This window comes from Epinephelus fuscoguttatus, linkage group LG11 (genome assembly GCF_011397635.1).
Source record: "Epinephelus fuscoguttatus linkage group LG11, E.fuscoguttatus.final_Chr_v1".
Classification (NCBI taxonomy): Eukaryota; Metazoa; Chordata; class Actinopteri; order Perciformes; family Serranidae; genus Epinephelus; species Epinephelus fuscoguttatus.
Genome location: NC_064762.1, coordinates 1116345 through 1137063, shown reverse-complemented (window position 1 = coordinate 1137063; position 20719 = coordinate 1116345). Strand labels below are relative to the sequence as shown.

Genomic DNA, 20719 nt, shown 5'->3' with positions numbered 1-20719 from the left:
TCTATAAACTGATGTTTTACAGTAATTAAAATGTGTGTAAGACCAAAACAGTAAAACATCCTGCAGACTTGTTGACATGTTCACTACATCTACAAAAAAAGTCTAAGTAAAGGTTTAGGAAAAAGACGGCGTGGCATCTTCAAAGAGCTCAGTGAATCAAAAATAATCTGTTTTGTTTCTGTGATGAAAGGATAATAATGACAGACATCAGCTCACAGACTAATAAAGAACAGACTTCCAGTTGTTGAAGGCGTCACAGTGAACCACAGCAAGGTTAACAAACCAGCAAGCAGAACTCCCACAGCAGAGTCAGGACGAGGCGTCCTCGTATCTACAGTCAGGTGTCTCACTGGAAACCTTATCAGACAGAACCTGTCCTTTCTGTCTGCATGTCCCTGTGTCTGTCTCTATCTCTGTCTCTGTCTCTGTCTCTGTCTCTGTCTGTCTCTGGCTACGTGAAGCTGAGTCTGGACACGTCATCACCACTGCTACTGCTGGACTTCTGATTTCATTGCTGTCCATTCTGCAACACCTCACAAAGGCCAGGAGACTGTGTGTGGTCCCTTTCCTCATGAAAACATACAGAACTAAATCTGCAAGAGGATTCAACCTGATTAACACAAGAGACAGGGGGAAAAGAGTGAAATTAACCAGTTCACCTGCCACCATCAAAATGATGAAGGGCAGGAACAGCAGGATGTAAATCAGCAGCACCAGGACCAACATTCCCTGCAGATTCGTTTTCATCAGAGCGGACCGAGATGGAGGCAGACAGAGCTCTGAGGGTCCCACCCATGAAGAATATGAGCAGTGGGAGGGGAAGAAGTAAAAAGATGCCTGCGATTAAGCTGGCATTAGCAGAACTGGAGATTAATTGAGGGAGGAAACAGGCGAGAGGAAGGACCCAGACCACGACGCAGACCAGCACAGAGGTCTTGATGGTTCGTCTGAAGCGGTACCACAGTGGGAAGACGATGACCAAATACCTGCAACACAAGACAGACATGTCTTCAGAATTCTGCAGTAATACGATGATCAGACAGAAGGAGCTCTGCACACACTGAAGAGACAGATAGATACCTTTCCATGGCGATACACACCATGAAGCCAACACTGGCGAACACACTATAGATGTGGATCAGCAGCGGGAGACTGTCCTCAGGTGGCACCATGACAGCAATCATGCAGCAGAACTGGATGAGGTCAGAGATGAGGAGGTTGATGACGTAGATGGGAGTGACGTTATCATTTCTCACCTGCAGGAAAACAAAGTGAACGAGCAGCTGTCAACATGTTCTGAACTCCACCTCAAGACCAAGGGCCAGATGTGCTGCAGCTCCTGCAGCTGTTCAGACACTGATATGATGCCGTCTGTCTCAGACACGTGTGCTGTATTTATCAAACAGAAGGTTCAGACCGGAGAGTGTCATGTTTGTGTTTGTGAGGTGAACCTCTCTGTTCATTACATACAGTATGCATTTCATATAAACCTCTACGGCCCACAGCTGCAAGATTAAAACATCACTTTTTTTGTTAATTTTATTTGTATTGAATTTTTCAATTTAACACACAAAGAGGCAACAAACATTAACCAAAAGACATACAGAACAGAAAATTCCCACCCCAAACTAACAACAGCAGGCGCTGCAGAGAAACAATCAAAATAAAAGAGAAGAAAACCAAAATGTATATACCAAATTTACATTAGTATGACAGGGAGCAAGTAAACAAGCAAGGGTACAAATACATGTAGCGGCCAGACATCGCCTTCTAGAGATGAGCCATTTAAAGTCTCTGTAAAAAGGAATGCATAGGCTTCCAAATTCTCCAGAATTTGTCCGATTTGTGATTGAGGTCATGAGTCAATTTTTCCAGGGGGAGAAGGGCTGATATTTGTGATATCCACATGAGTCGTGGGGACCTGGGGGGTTGACCATCGTAGCAGAATACACTTCATGGCCAAGAATAGAAGGATAATTAGCAGAGATTCAGTATCTGTGTCAAAAAGATTGTCCGGAATATGACTTAACAAACAAAATGGAGCATTCAATGAGAAATGTTTACCACTAACCTCCTGAATCACTGAATGGATCCCATTCCAGAATGGCTGGATGCGGTCACATGACCAAAATAAATGAATAAGTGTACCTTTATGCTTTTTACATTTAAAACACAGGTTTGAAGTGTTCGGGAACATTCTCTGGAGGCGAATATGTGTAAAATAGAGCCTGTGAAAAAGTTTGAAATTTTGTTCATGTATAGAGACTGAAGTACATTGTGGAAAAATCCCATTACAGATCTTAGACCAGTCTGCGGGACTAAATATCACCTCCAGATTGCGCTCCCACAAGGGCTTCGAGGGGTCATAGGCTGAAGAGTCAGAATATTGCAATACAGTATAAATCTCAGAGATCAGTCCTTTGGGTGATTTGGCTGAGACCACCGTGTTTTCCAGTTCTGACAGTTCCGTACGGACCATGTTTTTCTTTAATAAAGACTGTATAAAATGGCGAATTTGGAAGTACTTAAAAAGATCTTTGCGGGGAATGTCAGACTCAGCCCTGATTTGCTCAAACAGTTTCAAAGAATCAGAGAACAACAGGGCTGCAAAATCTGGCAAACTCTTAGCAACCCAATCCATCAGACCAATGCTCCTTATCTGAAGTGGTAAAAGGGGACCGAGTAGAAATAAAAGGTGGAATATTTAGGTATTTCTTCACATCCCTCCAGACTAGTAACGTATTGAATACGATTATATCATTTTTAAGGGAACTGATCTATATTGTTGATGAAGGGGAGAGAATTTAGTCTTCTAGGGTGGCATGATAGGGTCTCAAGACCGATCCATAGAGAGTCTTTCCTATTCATGAACCAGTTTGTCATCATTTTAAATTGGGCTGACCAATAGTAGAATTGTAGATTGGGCAAAGATAAGCCTCACAGTTCCTTTGACTTAGTGAGTTTAGAAAATCTAACTCTTTGATATTGATTATTCCCCTATATAATGGGAAATCCAAGAGTTGAGTGACTTAAAAAATACTGGGGTCAAATAGCATGGAAGATTTTGAAATAAATAGTTTAAGTGGGGAAGAATATTCATTTTTATTGTGTTGATTCTCCCAAGGACAGAGGTCGGTAAAGAGGACCACTTTTTCAGATCTGCCTTAATTTTTTGAACTAAGGGGGAATAATTGGTCTCAAATAAATTATTTAAAGGGCCAGTGTGTAAAATGGGTTGAAAACAGTGACATCAGTGGTCAAATTCTAGATTGCAGGGCTCACTCGCTCACCCCTCCCGTCGGGTAAATGACGGTGGCCTCATAGGGACAAAAAGCCTTGCGCACGAGTTTTTCAGGAGTAGGTCTATCTAGTGACGAGGTGAATGTTTATTTAGAAATCTAAACCATGTTACGATATTGTAATGAATCCCTCACGAGCAGGAGACCAGAGGAGCGTTCGGGAAAAAGGCCCGTTTATTTGAGCACTCCAAAAACTCCGGTAACACTCCAGGGGGTAAAAGACTCCGTCCCAAACTCTGACTCTTCTAGCGTAACAGACACACTTCATAACTTTACACACATACTCGTTTACCATACCGAGTGGGGACCCCCCTCTCTGCTCCACCAATCTCCAGCCCGCACACTGACTGACAGCGTAGCCTGTAAACAGAGCTCAGCTGTTTATTTAGCCTAGCAATATCTCCGGACTATAGTAGCTGCAATGGACGACTTTGAACGCGATTTTGAAGAGTTTCTTGTAGCGGACACAGACCCAGAGCCATACCTGTTTGAGCTGGAGCATACAGATGAGGAACTCCATGTGTTTGATGCTGAGCGGGCGAGAAGAGAGGCTGAATGCACAGAATGGGATTCGGTGCTACTGCTGCCATCGTTGGGGAGATATATCATCAGGAGGAAAAGCGCTGCAGAGAGTGCATCACAAGGAGTGAAGTTGTGTCTTCTTTTCCTCGCAGATGACAGTTCGGGTTCATTCTGTCCTGTTGCGTGGTAAGTGTGGTCCATTCGCAAACTTTATAACTAAAAAAACTTCCACTACTCTCTGTCGACAAACTACGAACACACTCTGCTGTTTCCTCCTTCCGCCATCCGCTCAACATCAACATTACAGAACTACATCGAGGTACAGCTGATTTTGGTGAATTTTACGTCAGGGTGTTTACAGAGATGGCGCAAGCGGTGACAAACGTCATTTCACAAGTCGAATGACAAGATGTGGTGCAGCTCGAGTTGAGAGGCGATGCCTCAAGGCGAGCCCTCCGTCGTGAGCGGAGAGAAGTTTGATTTAACTCACTTACAGTCTTCCCTCGACCGAATTGTGCAATCTAACACGGCCGTTAAAACCGATGGTAATTTGGTATTCACCATCCAACTCATCAAAAACCCCCGAGGCGGCGGTCGAAGACTCTTGTCTAATACCTTAGACAGCGAGATTATTAAAAAAAAGCGACGGTCTCTGCGGGTCGTAATCAACAGCCACAACAACCAACTTTGTTTTGCGATTAATTTGGCTCACCTGCTTTACCCCGATATCGTTGATAGTGAAGCAAGAGACTTTCAAAGTAAGGCGGGTTTGAACGATCAGACCGCGATAACGTTTGGCAATATAGCGAAATTTGAAAAAGTCTCAGACTGCAAAATTGTAGTGTTCTACAAAACCAGTGACGCTCGAACGCTCTCTAAATTTGCGACCGATTCACCAAGAAGACAAAAGACGGTGTTTCTGTTTCTGTTTTAAAAACACTGCTACAGCATAACGAGCCTGAAATCCTTCCTAGGCTCACCGTACGTGTGCGAGTATTGCTACGCGGGGTACACCTCTGTCGCCTGTCACTATTGCGAGGGTCATTGTTCTGTTTGCTCGGACCCCTACTGTAGCGAGCGACAGCTCCGACCCATAGTTTGCGTCGACTGTAACAGAACGTGACGTCGTGTTTAGCCAAACACAAAGAGCCCATAAAGAGGCCCGTGGCTGAAAAATACGTCAGTAATTGTGAGCTGATTAAAAGATGCAAAAAATGCGACATGCTATACTACATTGCTATGAACAGTAAGAGTAAACAACACGCGTCCAAAAGTTAAAGAGACAAAACATACAGAGAAATTGATTTTCTATGATTTCGAGATGTAGGTAGACTCGTCTGGACCGCACGTCCCTTTTCTGGTGTGTACAAAAACCCTCGACTGCAAAAGGTGGAATGCTCAGGGCGTAGATTGTGCCAAACAGTTTATTATGCATTTCAGACGACCCATGTACAGAAAATCCGTCTTTATCGCTCACAGCGCTAGAGGATTTGACGGATACATTGCGCTCAACGCCATGCTGTCTCTGAACCTGAAGCCCGAGGCGCTCATAATGCAGGGAAGCAAAGTCGTACGTTTTACTGACGCCGATTACAAACACAGATACATCGATAGTCTCAGTTTCTTGACGTGCCGTCTGTCGGCTCTGCCCAAAGCCCTAGGTTTTCCTGATAAAAACAAGGGTTTTTTCCCCCATCGATTTAGCTCCCAGAATCATTTAAAGTACGTAGACCCCTACCCCGAGCCAGAGGCCTACGGCGTCAAACAAATGAGTAAAGAGGGCAAGAGAGAATTTGAAACATGGTACGAGACGGTGCATCACGGCACATTCAATTTTGAGAAAGAAGCCGTCCGCTACTGTCAAACGACGTGGATATTCTCGCGCGAGCCTGCGACATTTTCAGAAAAGGTTACATCGATGAAACGGGTGTGGACCCTTTCAGTTGGGTCACCATCTCTTCGTCCTGCATGAAATTTCCTACGTCCCAACACCCTGGCCATTCTGTCTCCCGACGACTATTGAAGACGTTGCAAAACGTACTCAAACGCTGGTGTTCAGTGGTTAGAGTGGGTGTCGCATACCGAGGGCGTCTTAATTCAGCACGCGTTGAACGCGGGTGAAAAACAGATCGGTTGCTACTTTGTAGACGGTTACGCCGAGGTCCGAGGTGTGAAAACGACTTGGGAGTTTCTGGGTTGTTTTTATCACGGCTGTCCATCCTGCTTTCAACCCCACGACACCTGCCCTGTGATGGGTAGACCGTGTGACGAGTTGCACACCTCCACCGTGACACGAATACAGACGTTAGAGTCCGTTCACGGTCTCAAGGTGAACGTGATAAGAGAACACGATTGGCTCGAGTTGAAAAAAATCCCATCCGCCTCTGAAAGATTTTCTCAAGCGTGCCAAAACCCCTCAACTTTTGTCACCCCGCGATGCTTTGTACGGCGGTAGGACGAGCGCCGTGAGGCTGAGGTACACGGCAAACTGTACACTACGTTGGCGTGACATCCTTGTATCCTACGTTAATATCCTCTAGGACACCCCGAAATAATATACCGAGATTTCAGAGAGCCGCAAAACTACTTTGGGTTAATCAGGGCCGTCGTCTACCGCCTCGAGGTTTGTTTTTCCCCGTGTTGCCCTACAAAACATGTAATTGTAATTTCATTATTCTTTGTAATTTCATTATTCTTTGTGTTTTCAAATACAAAGAATGTCTAGACCTCTTAAACTCACACCTAGATACAAAATCCTGCAGGATACGCCAGGTGTGAAACACACCCTAGGGGGTCGGCGCCAATACCTGTGGCAGACGAAAGAGTTTGAAAACAATGGGTAGGGGCTCTGCTCCCTGCCGCAGACAGAAGGGTGTGAAACACACTGTAAGAGGCGTTCCTCAAGTATAAATGTTTAGGCTTTCCTATGCTCTGGGTCTTTCTTCATTCTGACCGCTCATGTGATGACTGACCTTTTCTTTGCAAAGAAAATAAAAACCTTGTCGGCCGGCAGAAGTCTCTATTTCATTAGTCACCAGCAGCAGAGAATTTCCACAACAAACACCTTCGGGTAAACTGGTGTTCACCCTCTGTCGAACGTACGCCGATCTTAATTTTCAGGCCGGCTCGTGTACGCACGACGATGAGGCCAGGGCGTTGACGGGGGTTTGGGTCACTCCCGAATTTAACAAAGCCTTGGAGTTGGGGTACCGCCTAGGTAAGATCACAGAGGTGCGGCACTTTGATAGACGCAGAGACGACGTATTTGTACACGCACACTTTTCTCAAGGGTAAACAGGAGGCCTCGGGCTACCCCTCTGAGGCCTTGGATCAGGAGAGTAGAGAAAAGTACATTGCAGACTACGGGGCAAATCAGGGCATTTTGCTGGACGTGGACAAAATTCAACCAAACCAGCTAAAAGACAGATGGCTAAGCTCTGTCTAAATAGCTTATGGGGAAAGTTTGCCCAGAGAAGTAACCTGAACCAGACCGTGCTCGTCAGGGAACCAGAGGAGTTTTTCAGTTACATGTTTAGTCAAATACTTTTCCTTCCTAAACGAGACCATGGCTCTGATTCAGTGGTGTCATGGTGATCGGTATATCGCACCCCCCAACAAAACGGACGATGTGTTTATCGCGGCATTCACCACAGCCTACGGCCGTCTAAAGTTATACGACTATTTGCATCAATTGCAAAATCGGGTACTTTACCTCGACACCGACTCTCTAATTTATGTCGCAAGAGAGGGAGAGAAGGGGCTCAAACTGGGTAATTATTTGGGAGACTTGACTGACGAGTTGGGGGGCGACACCATACAGGAATTTGCGGCAGCGGGTCCTAAAAGTTATGCCTACTTGACCAGAAAAAACAAACGAGCCGTGCTGCGGGTGAAGGGCATTACTCAGACGCACAAATGTTGTGAAAAAATCAATTTTGACAGCGTCAAAGAGCTGGTAGAGGGTTACCTGCAAAAACCACCGTACGGGGGAGAGGGAGGAGGAGGAGGGGTTTACTGAGACTCTTCAACACGGCATAAAGAGGGATAAAAACGGGTTTCTGCTTAAAAACTCATCATTTTTAAAAAGGTTTTGTGTGGTATTTGACAAGAGACGGCTGCTTTCCACAGGTGAAACGTTGCTGTTTGGCTATTGAAATGTTTTCCGCCGACCACCGGCCGATTGACTTTGATCCTAGACTGCGAGTGCCTTTCTCATGTCAGATTGTGGGACCCAGCGGTTGCGGAAAAACTTTTTTTGTAAAAAGTGTGTTGGAAAACTGTCAAGATGTTTTGTCTCAGGTGCCTGAAAATATTGTATGGATATATACTTCGTTCCAGCCTATGTACGGTGAACTGCAAAAGATGAATAAAAAGATTAAATTTGTCGAAGGCTTGCCTGATTCTTTTGATGATGAGAACCTGTTTCCCCCCAATCTAAGTCACTTGATTATCCTGGACGACGTCATTTTTCAGGCCTCCGACCATCCCGAAGTAGTCAAGATTTTTACACAATACAGACACCACAGGAACATGAGCGTCATGATGTTGACGCAAAATGTTCTTCATCAGGGCAAACACAGTCGGACCATCAGCTTAAACAGTAATTACCTGGTCTTGTTTAAAAACCCCAGAGATAGGTTACAGATAAATATATTGGCTCAGCAAATTTTTCCTTTGAGAAAAACTTTTTTTTCAGAAAGCTTTGAAGACGCCACCAGAGACGCCACGGTTATTTAATCGTAGATCTCACCCCAAATTGCCCAGAACAATACAGACTGAGATCGGGGTTGTTACCGGAGCAGTGGCCCGTCGTCTATCTACCTAAATCACAGTCTTCCTGAATCATCATCATCACCGTCGTCATGTCTGCGCGTTTAAAAAGGAACTCTCCTTTACTGCGTGCTTTGTGTCACGCCATGCCTCAGAGGCGTAAAGATATTCTTAACTCTCTTTAAATTTTTTAAAAGGAAAGAAAATTATCAAATTGCTGGCAAATAAAAAAGCCAGCCTAAAAACCCAGCGCCGAGCTCTGATGACCCAGTCCGGAGGGTTTCTATTGCCTCTGCTTTCGGCGGTTGTGCCCATCTTTGGACAGCTTCTAGGAGGACTAATTAATAGACGCTAATCAGAAAAAAAAAAAAAAAAGTCTCAAAAGATGTTTCTGGTCACGCCTCAACAGCTGAGCCGTATGAGTCAGACTTTGGGCAACAACAACAACAACAACAACAACAAAAACAACAACAACGGTGAATCTCATGCCATGAGACATACGGCTGAAAAAGATTTAGATGCAAAAATGAGGGATATATTAAACGAACAGGGGCTTAATCCTTATGAAAAAATTAAAAAATATAACGCTCTGTTACAAAGATACCTCACCCTGGTCAAACAAGGGGAGGAGGAACGTCGACTTTACCTAAAGACGGTGAGAGGCCTACCTCGTGACTCTGACGAGCCGGAAGAAAAACAAGATGAAAATGAAGAAAAGGACGAGAAAGAGGCAGGACTGGATGAGACGGCTCGCAAGGTACTGCAACATCTGTCTTGTCTTTTTTTTAATTCTTAAACAAGTTGTAACAATCTTTGAACATTTCTCGAGAACAGGCGGTTTGGTAAAAAGAATCTGCTCGTTGAATCCTCGTACAACGTTGATATTTTTTCACAAACTTTGATACCATTTCATCATTTTTTATGATGTCATGACATAAATAATAAACACAATGCTGTCCACAGGCGGTTGATGCGACGTCTTGAAGTTGTCTTTTCTGGTACAGTAATTTTTTCTTACAATGGCTTTTTAAAAATTGTAACACGGTTTTCAGGTAATAGACAAAGTCGGGCGGTAGTCCGAACGAGTCGAAAAAAGTGGCGCTCCCGTCTTGGTCCAGAGTGAGCGCTAGCCAGTGTTCTCCGGGCTGATGACTAGGGTGCATGTTGACGATCATGTAGGCGGGATGTCTGAATGAGCGCGTCAGCGCCGGTAGTTGGTCCGAAGCCCACACGCCGCAAAACGCATCTCCCAGTAAATGACGCATGACACCTTCCAGTTGGTGGTTATTCATATTCTTTCTTTTCTTTCTTTCTTTCTTTTCTCAATAATAATCCACCAGCACTTGACGTTTGGAGTTGATCTCCAAAATACTCTCATAACACGCGTACACGATCAGAGTGGTTGTATGCGGCAGGGGAACTCTGAATCTCATTTCCAACCTCAAACACCCGTTGGAGACCGGGGACAAGGCGTCTGCGTCTTTGGCCACGTTGAGATTAAACACAAACAACGAGTACCCCTGGTTAAAATCCTCCCTGTGGATGCCCAGCAGCAAATCTTTCAGGTGTCTTCCCGTGGCCGTATACATGTTGTAAAACTCTCTGACCGACTGGCTGTTGTCAAATTGAGGCTGGAAAGCTTTGGTGGGCACCTGTCTGCCATCCTGATGGAGGGCCAAGTATTCCACATCGTTGTGAGCAAAGTTGAAGGGTGACAGGTCACTTTTTCCCGTAAAGGCTTCGTGGTTCACGATAGCCAACACTATATATTTTGGCATCGTGCCCAAAAAGAGATTTTCTTGATTACATACTCGAGTATTTTCCGGGATGGAGTACGTTTTCACATTGACGCGGGACAAAGGATAGAGCACGTTACCCCTCAACAGAGCCGCCGCGTGACCCAGACGCATCACAGGGGAAACGGTCGTTTTCTTGACAAACAAAGAAGCGCCCGATATTTTTAATTTAAAATTAGCCTTAGCGGCTTGCATGAGACAGAAGGCGTCGCTAGTGCGGGTCAGTTTAATTCTCAGATCCACAGAGTTCAAGAGAAGCCTCTTGCAGAAAAGTACGTCGGCGTGGAGAGGGCCCAACAGGTGAAGCTCGTGGGAATTAGCAGTGAACCGAGCTCTCTTCACCAGACCTTTGTTAGGTCCGTTATTTGTCACCACAGAATCCATCGAGCCTGCCCTGTCTTTGTAAAATAACCCGCGGTAAACTGACTTTTTAGAGAATCTTCTGAAAAGTTGAGGAGGGGTTCGATCATGGCTCTGTACGGGTGAGTGGCGCTGGATTGCGATATCAATCTATCACCAAAAATAACGTCGCACTGACTGAAAATGGTATTCAGAGGATAATTCACGAGGCCTACGGGCACGTCATTATCCAGGTTCGTACCGTCCGCTGTGGTAATTTTCAGTCGCAGTTGTAGCAAGGTGTCATTCAAATCCAAATATTTTTCACCATCTCCGGGAATGAAAAACTCTATAGGCCCCGAGTCGGTAATGGCCGATAAAGGCAAAATCTCTGTGTAGAGCTTTTCGATAGACAGCTGCGTCATGGGGCTGAAAATAAATCCAGCTTCGCCATGCTGCACTCGGCGATTTGTGATGTAAAAAGAGCCATGTTTTGTTTTTTGTGTTTTTTGTTTTGTTTTTGTTTTTCTCCTAAAAGATATCGCCGGACCTTATCGCCGCTGCTGAGGGGCTCCGGGTAGACTTGTTTCCCTTAGCGCCTCTCGTACCGACTGACTTGCCCTTGGCAGAGCATCGATGTTTTTTAGATCCTCATGAAACGCGCTCCCCCGGAGGTCTCTTTCTCGCTCTGCTAGCCAAAACCATAATACCCCCGGATCCTTCTTGAGACGTCAGAGTTTCGACCCGTTATTTTACCTACGGCGTGGCTTGTGACCTCCGAGGCTATGTTTTCAGCGGCCGACCTGAGATGAGGCTTAGCGATGGCAAAACCTTTTTTCACGATAGGGGACACGAAACGGAATAATCTTGAAAATATAGACCCTATCCCTCGTTTGTACATGACGGGGGAGCCGTAAAAACCGGGGAGGGCTCCTCCTGCTTGGTTTTCATAGTAGCTCACGAAACGACGAGGATCGTGGTAAGGGTCATGTTTTCAACGAGGTCTTTGCAGGTCTGAAATGGAGTTTCACGATAGTCTTGCCAAAGGTAAAGTTTACCGGCTTATTTTGATCGGTCTTAATCTCAACGTGGATTCTTTCAATGTGTTTCTTGATGACCGGTAGATGCGAGGCGTGATGACGTCTCCGTACGTCCCTTGGTGGTAATTCCCCGCTTTTATCGGCCGGGTGGGGCGCCAATCTGGCGTCGAACGTGAACCATTCTCCCGATTTCATGCCCAATATGTAAGACGCGGGCGGAAAAACGCGCAGATGATACTGACCGCCTGTCTGAAATTCAAATCTTTTTTGGATGTTGTTAAACACTAAAAAAATGTCGCTGTCGACGACTCTAAGATGTGTGTTTAGCTCGGCCCTGAGCTGCTCAAAGTTGGCGTAATATCCCCCTTTGAACCTTTGACGGTTGACTACGGTCACCCTGTCAGGTGTCGCGGGTTTCTTTCTCCACTCAAAGTAGGCCACGTCTTGAGGAATGTTATGCCACGTGTGCGGGAAATCTCTGTCAAGGCCACTTGCCACGGGCCCTCCAAGTTAATATGTTGCACCAAGTCGACGTGGAAACTGGAGCCGGTATTATTTTTAAATACGTGCACGCTGGCGTTGGAGGGCAGGGTATTGTAAAACCCCTCGCCGCCTGAGATCTGAGACAATGAATACGAATCTGACGTACAGCGCGTTCTTATAGATTTTTCAGCTCGCCGACCTTGACCCAGCTTTTGAATTTCTCAGGCCAGTTTTTCCGGCATACCAACGCTTGTTTTTCTCTGCCGACAACGTGTCGGTCCAAAATTTCTTCCACTGCGTAGCTCTTGTTTCGCACTATCTTTACTTTTTGCAGCTCCGCTTCGTAAAACGTACCCCGGATAGGTTCTCCGTCATAATCTTTCCATTTGTACACGGGGGGTACTTGGGGTACGCACTCGGCCACCGTAAACACCTCGTCGGTATAACTCTGCTCATATTTCTTATCAAACACGCCTCTCACTTTAGATATTCTCACGAGATCTCCCTGTTTAAATTTCATCTTTAACTTTTCTTGGAAGCTCAGGGGGATCGAGCCGTACAGGTTTTGAAAAACTTGCAGGGTGTTCTCGGACGTCACTTGCATAGGTGTCATTTTTATACTCGTGTGATAGCCGTTATTATAGCTTTTAACCAAGTCCTGCAGGACGTCTACGTACCTGCGGGTGTTTTTGGCTGTAAAATATCTCCACATTCTAATTTTCAACGTACGGTTAAATCTCTCAATCACCGAGGCCTTCAGATCACTGGCTGTGGCGAAATGTTTAATACCGCGTTTATCAATCAGCGCCTTAAAAGTCCTGTTAAAGAATTCTTTCCCCGCGTCCGTTTGTAACTTTTCAGGGGTCTGACTGTCGTCTAAAACAGAGTCAAACGCCCTAGTGACTTCGGACTCCGTTTTGTTTTTTAGCGCTTGCACGTACGCTTTCTTTGAAAACACATCGATGATCATCAACAGATATTTAAAACCGTCGTTGTGCTTGGTCAAGGCTTGCATGTCACAGAGGTCCGCTTGAAATTGGTTCAGAGGTCGCGGCACAAAAACCCTATTTCTGGGAAAATGTATTCTGGCAGGTTTATGCAGAGTGTATGCGTCTTGCTCGGCTAAAAATTCTCTGACTCGGTCAGGGTTTACTCTTTTCCCCGTCTCATCTTGTACGGCCCTGCGGAGTCGTTCGACTCCTCCTAAACTACCCGGGTGAGACAGGTCGTAATAAACCTTTTTCATGACACGTTTCTCCGACATGTTGAATCAATAATGAACACAACACAAAACAAAAACAAAAACAATCGCAAGTTATACGAGGTATACATGATTCAAACATTTAAGTTATATGAGCTATACACGGTTACAAACATTTAAGTTATATGAGGTTACAAACAACAACAACAACATAGCGTTAGGCTAAAGCAGACAAGAGCAAGAGGCAGAGGTCCCGTGGATAATGCGATTATAATAATGCAACCTTCTCAATTCTGTAAAGGTGTCCAGGATGCGTTATTGCCCGTCTGAGACAACTCACTGCATCTACAAACAAAGCGCACAGAGTAAGCAAATGGCTTACGTTTGAGGCATTTGTAGAATGCATCGGCCACCGAACCGTCTTTTACAAGTTGCAATGTGCACCGTACCAACACATTCCAGGGTGTATGTACAGATTGGGACCTAACTATATCCAACACGCATTCCAATCGAGTTACTTTAACGTCTCTGTTCAAACCCGCATGATTCACAGTCATTTTGTTTTTAATAACCTGATCCAAAACAAATGACAACGTGTTCCTCTACACGCGTTACGAGTTTAGTCCAGTAGTGACCCATTTTCACTCTATAAGCCAAAACTCCAGAGCTTGGTCTACGATTTCAATATTTTCCTCCCTTCGGTCATCGTGTTGTAAATCTTGGCGATTGAGTGTTCGATGTATCTCATCGTCTTAAAGTCATGCAGCAGGAAATCACAAGCCACAATGCCAAAACATACAGCAGCAGTTTACTCACTACGGCTCTCACTGTATTCAGAAATGCTGCAGACAGCACAGAGTCCGTTTCATCGTGCATTCCTTTACAAGGAGGTCCGGTTCGCATGTCTGCTGCGGCGGGAGTGGGCCGTGAAGAAGAACCATCGCTGTCGGGTGAATCGGGCGTTGTTGGGGTCGATGGAGGAGGACTAGGAGGAAAGCCCTGGGATGGCTGCAGCGGCGGAGAAGGAGAGGCCCAACGTCTCAGCGACGGCGGTGCAGAAGAAGGCCTGATAAGGTCGGCCTCTGGCGATGAAGGAGCTGGTGAAGGTGGGAGAGACATGTTTTTTCAGAGTCCGTCGGTCATTTTTAACTAGTCCGTCCGTCGTAGCTTTTTTAAACGCATTGGGGTTTGAGGGAGGGGTTTTTGAAAAAGGAGGAGTCTTCTAAAACAGCGTTTTTTTCACAAGCATAATGTCTCTAGAGCTCCGACTGCTGGGGGGGGGTGAAGTAGGTCAAAGGTCACCATCCGTCATCTTTAAATTTGACAGAAGGTGTATTATTCATTCTCTCTTCCAACATGTGTGCTCAATTCCACGTTGATTGGGATGTACAAAAGAAATGTACCTGGATTCATGCATACGCACAGATTCATACATCTGGATGTTTTTGTGCGTACAACGTTTTCTGGATTTAAGCGTACGCCATGTTTTAGTAGGAAATCCACGCAAGTCTTTGTACATGAGGCCCCAGGACTGCCTTCTTCCACCTCAAGAACATCGCCTGTTTCCGCCCGTCACTCACCCTCTCTGCTGCAGAAACCTTCATCCACACATTTATCACATCCAAACTGTGGCATCCTCTATGGCTCATCATTCACACTCCTCAATAAACTTCAATACATCCAGAACTCCGCTGCCCGTCTGCTCACCCACACCCGCTCCTGAGACCACATCATCCCCGTCCTCCAAAACCTACACTGGCTCCCATCACACATCGCATACAGTTCAAAATCCTCCTCCTCACACACAAAGCACTCAACAACCAGGCCCCCTCCTACCTCACACACACCTTTGTGAAGGTGGGGATGTAAGTGTTGTGTGTGTGTGTGTGTGTGTGGAGGGGGGGGGGGGGGCCCAAAAGCTGAAAATGGCGTGCACCAAAAAAAATAATCTGATTTATAAAACTGTGCGCACGCACACTTGTACGCAATGTTCTCTTTATAAATCACAGACCTCCTGGAGTTGTGCACATCCAGATCCGCCTCATATTCCGCCCTCTACACGCCCTAGTTCAACCATAAATGGTCATGCAAATCACCTCATGAATGCGATCTGCATATAAATAAGCCGGCATGCGTGTGTTCTCTCGTTGTGTGAGTCACAGCGACAGGTGTGAGAAACGGACCAAAAAAACAGAATTTCTACGAGACTGAGCTCGAGACCCTTTAACGGGAGGTGGAGGACTGAAGAAAGGTTTTATTTGGTGGCCACAGCAGCGGGGTCACTAATGAAAGAAAGCAAGAAAAGTGGCAACACATCAACGCTGCTGATGCTGTCAGCTGTGTCTGTGGGACTGCACGGACAGTGACAGAACAAAAAAGAAGTGGTCTGATCTAAAGGTAGACCAAATATTTCTACTCCTTTACCAACATGTAGTTAATGTGTTGCTTTTAAATTTGAGGATGTTTGACATTGATGTGCGACATAAAGAATCACATTTATTAAAGGTGGAGGCAAAAGGAGGATGTGCCAGTGCCATCTTGTGCATTACGCATACGAGGGTCACCGCAGTATTTATATGTTTATGGCAATTAGTCTGATCAGACACCCGGCCTGAATTACAGCATGAACCAGTGGTATCCCTGTCCCAAAATACAATTCAAAGATGAAAGTGTAATAGGCGAACACGTTTCTTCATGCCGGTTTTGTCATGAACAGCACATGTCTAAGTAGGGCTGATGAAATGAGTGTAACAGTTGTGCTTAATGGCTGTATTTCGACATGATAAATGCACTGGAAATATTTAGCTAAATAAATAAATAAATATTTTCCATGCAGTCGCGCCGTCCTCTCGCCCTCCTGCACTCACAGAGTGGACAATGAGACGTTAGAGGCAGTGTGGATTAAATAGGTATTTAGAAAGAATTTCAATTCAGGATTTGAGTTGGATTTTACAACGTTTTTATGAAACAATTATCACTCACTCCAAGCGCAAAATAAGGCTGCTTAATTTCAATGATAACGTGGATCTAAGGTGGATATAGCGTGACATTAAATTTGTGTGAGACATCAATAAAAATCTGACTCCGCTTCTCCACCTCGCCGTTTGCGTCGCCACTTCCCAGCATCTCCAAACTGTGCACACGCATGACTCAGAGTTTGTTGACAGGTGCGCACATTCTCCCGCCAATTTAATTTTTATAAATCACAACCTTTGCGTGGTAAGTGGTGTACACCACTTTCAAGCCCCGTTTTGTGCGTAAGCAAGCTTTATAAATGAGGCCCCTGCTCCGTCAAACAGTTTTGTAGCGTCCAGTGTAAATAAAGTTAGGATTCATTTGCAGTGAAATCATTAAGCCTGTAAAATACTGTGTTCTTGATCCTGAAGACTTAATCCACAACCCCGTCTAGTTCCTCAGCTTATCTGCTACGATTTTATTATTATTATTATTATTATTATTATTATTATTATTGTTATTTGGGTTTTTTGTTTTTATTTTCATTATTTTCCAAAATGGAGAGAGACGTGCTGATGCAAGTGACGAAGATGCAGATGAAGAGGATAAAGAAAACCAACAACCCGCTGAGTATCTGGACATTTAGCCCCAACCAAACACACACACACACACTCACACACACACACACACACACACACACACACACACAGTGACAGGAATCGCTGGCTGAAAAAGAATTGAATGGATTTTTCTGGTCTTTTCTTGGTTATTAACATTTTATATTTCCACAGGTTATTTTTGTGTGACAAAGTGAAATGGTAATAAAAGTGTATATTTATAAAGGTCTGAGGTTTATCTGTATGAGGAAGCTGTCTGTTTGATTTCACTCTGACTTATGGAGAAGAGGTGGGGTTTGATAAGGTCATACTTCCTGCCGCTCCTTTTCAGACGTGTCAATCAAACTAACTTTACACTGATAGTTTCTTTTACATTATTCTTCTCATTCTCTGTAAATGTTACTTTCTTCCTGTCTGGAGTAATATGGAGTAAATTATTCTGTAAAGTTATTACAGCGCTTCATCTCAGCCCCCCGACACCTGACCCCCGACCCAGATCAAGATCCTCTACAGAGAGACACATGACACAAACAGGAAGTAAATCATTATGTTCATACCTGAGAAAAAAGAGCACAGATGGCCACCAGGGTCAAAGGAAGGCCGATGACAATAACTATGTATGCCACCACATTTAAGATGGACAAAAGGTCATTAATATCATTGTAGTAGGCGTAGCTGATGTTGCTGAGATCAGAGCTGTAGTTGTGTGAAGTGTTGTACTTGTGTAAATCTCCCATTCTTCAGAGATGAACCTGTAGGTGAAGAGATCAGGTTATAGACAGGCAGCGTGTTGTTTCATCTCTAACATTGTTCAGTGACGTCACTAACGTACAGCACACACTTATTACACACACAGTCACATCAAATCAAATGTCACATTATCTGCTAATAATGTTAAATAACATTGAGGTAATACAACAGGTTCTGGTGACGTACGTGCTGCTGTGAGGTCCAGTTGTTTCACTAATTTAATGTCATGTTGAATATTAATGTACGTAGGTTTAGGACGTGTTGTCTGTCCTCTGTACTCGACGAGGACGTTCACATGACTGATGAACCATCTGCAGTATCTTTCTATGTTCGGACTGAGTTCTCGTCTTTGTTCACGTCTACCAACATTTTGGTCGTGTCATGTCCATCTCTGTCTGTCCTGTCTGTCTCTGCTGTCTCCTCTCAATCAATCTTCTCATTTCACACTAAAACATATTAACGGACTGTGAGAGGTGTTGGGTTCCTGACATGTCATCAGCAAACATATCGTCACAGCTCACACAAGTCTTTTGCCTATCTCAGCTGTCATCATTTCACTGCACACGTCACTGGAAACACGTCTCAGTGGATTCATACAGAACTATAGACACAATAAGGATAGTTTATAAAAGCATTTTCTAAATATACAGATTCCATCCCTCAAACGTCTGAAGAGTTCTTTTATTAGTCTTTAACTCATGTTCTTTATTCTCTATCTTTAATGAATGAGTTTGTTACCAGCTCAGACTGTTTTTATTTTTCACACACACACACACACACACACACACACACACACAGGTCAAAATTATATTCAAAGAAATACTTCCCCCACAAAACGACCACTAGTATGTCAGTGACTCACCGTGTGTTACGTTAAATTAATGATTCAGTGCTCAGTGTGGAGACGTGAGAGAAAAAGAGAATATTCTTAATGAATTAAAGTCACGGGGCTCTGTGAGGAACAACAGCAAAACTATATCAGAACATCCATTCACAAACTCTCACACATCTCCTGCAGGATAACCCAAGTCTGATTTAACCGGCCGTACGCTCAGTTCTCCCCGAACACATGACTCTTCACGAAAACATTACGAGTTAAAACACTTCTGCGCCCCAAAAGTCCCCATACAGCAGAAACAAAGTTATGTTAGAGAATGTACCTCTGACAGCTCCGAGCCCTCGGTGACCTGGACCAGTTCCTTCTGTCAAGTTGCTGTTTTGTCCCTCACATCCAAACAGTCTGCAGTAAATGTAACTGATGATGGCGTGTCTGATCATTTCATGATAATCTGCATCTGCTTATTAAACACAAGGTATGAAGGCATGTATGCAAAGTACACCAGAGGGACAGATTTTATCAACAAGACACACACACATATGCTCCTCTGCTCATTTGTATTATCTGTCCACAGCAACAACAGCTTCTTCTGTCCACACCTCGTCTCTGTTGATTTATTTGCATCACCAGTTTTACAGACTCATACCTGCTTACTACCAGAGCTCAACAGTTATCCACGATCATGTCTGCGACCCAGTCCTTTAAGACTGGACCTGACCCCATCCTTTAATTTAAGACTGGTGACTCCGTTAGTGCCTGTAATGAAACAGGCTCACCTCATGCTTCCTTACATCAGCATACTGATTGATAAACATGTGTGACGGTCACTGACTCAGAGCAATTTGAGCCCACAAGCACAACAAGAAACAAGGAAGGAAGAAACAAGGTTTAGTCCAACAAACAGGCAAGGGTCAGAGCCAGGAGATCAATCAGAAGGAGCAAACTTAATCGACAGAGGTGAGGCAGAGACCCAGAGCCAGGTAATCAGGCATAGAGCGATGTTACCCTCCGATACAGGGAGTAATAAAGGGAGGAGAGGAATGCCCCCACTGCAGAACCAGAGAACGAACCTCATCTGGCACAAAAAGACGGTTATTAGGGCAAGTGCTGGGAGATGGGTGGGTATTAAGAGAGTCCCTTACCTTCTGCTCCACCTCCCAGGCAACCACACCAACTACCAAGGATCGGGGCAGAATCTCCTCAGGTTGGGAAGGATGGTCCTCAGCTTGGTAGACACGAGATAGAGCGTCTGGTTTCATGTTCTTAGATCCTGGACGGTAAGAGAGTGAGAAATCAAACCGGTTAAACAACAGCGCTCACCTGGCTTGCCTGGGACTCAGTCGTTTAGCTGACTGGAGGTACTCGAGGTTCTTGTGGTCGGCCCAGACGATGAACAGCAGTTTAGCTCCCTCCAACCAGTGCCTCCACTCCTCCAATGCCATTTTGACGGCCAACAGCTCCCGGTTCCCTGTGTCATAATTGCGTTCTGTGGGGGATAGCTCACGAGAAAAGAAGGCACAGGGATGGAGTTTATAATCGACAGCAGATTTCTGAGAGAGTATTGCCCTCACACCCAAATCTGAGGCATCAACCTGCACCACAAACTGACGGGATGGGTCAGGCAAGTTGAGAATAGGAGAGGAGGTGAAACCTCTCTTTAACTCACCAAAGGCCTTGTCTGCTGCAGATGACTAAAGGAAAGGAGAGCTTGGAGAGGTCAGCGCAGTGAGAGGAGCAGCCAACATGCTGTGGTCACGGATGAATCTTCAGTAGAAGTTGGCAAACCCCAAAACTGTTGCAACTTCTTCCTGGAGGTTGGAACTGGCCACTCGACGTCTGCCTGAACCTTGGCTGGATCCATCTGCATGCACATATGAGATAGTTTACTGGGCCCAAAAAATACGCCAGGGCACAACAGAAATACATCCACCCTCCAAACCTGTGACATTTCACAGATATCAGGCAACTGACAGGTGTAATTGAGCTCAGCTGGAACCTCACCAAGGGACGCTCCACCCGCTACTCTACATAAAGGCGTTGCCAGTTTATACCTGGCTTTTTATCTGATAAATATAATAAATATAATATAATATAATTTCAGTCGTAGGT

At 44.9% G+C, this 20719-nt stretch overlaps 2 protein-coding genes and 1 pseudogene across 2 annotated transcripts in view; 1 reads left to right on the top strand and 2 right to left on the bottom strand.

The window, feature by feature from the left end:
* LOC125896609 (ovarian cancer G-protein coupled receptor 1-like) overlaps window positions 1-19786 on the bottom strand; it is a 52713-nt gene extending 32927 nt beyond the window's left edge. The window contains exon 1 of the mRNA XM_049589291.1: window positions 19753-19786. The gene's annotated coding sequence lies outside the window, so the exon portion shown is untranslated. The remainder of the gene's footprint in view (window positions 1-19752) is intronic.
* Window positions 1-20719, top strand: part of LOC125896593 (NACHT, LRR and PYD domains-containing protein 12-like) — a 451585-nt gene that overhangs the window by 329019 nt on the left and 101847 nt on the right. The gene's annotated exons all lie outside the window — the stretch shown is intronic.
* LOC125896610 (G-protein coupled receptor 4-like) lies at window positions 43-20566 on the bottom strand (annotated as a pseudogene).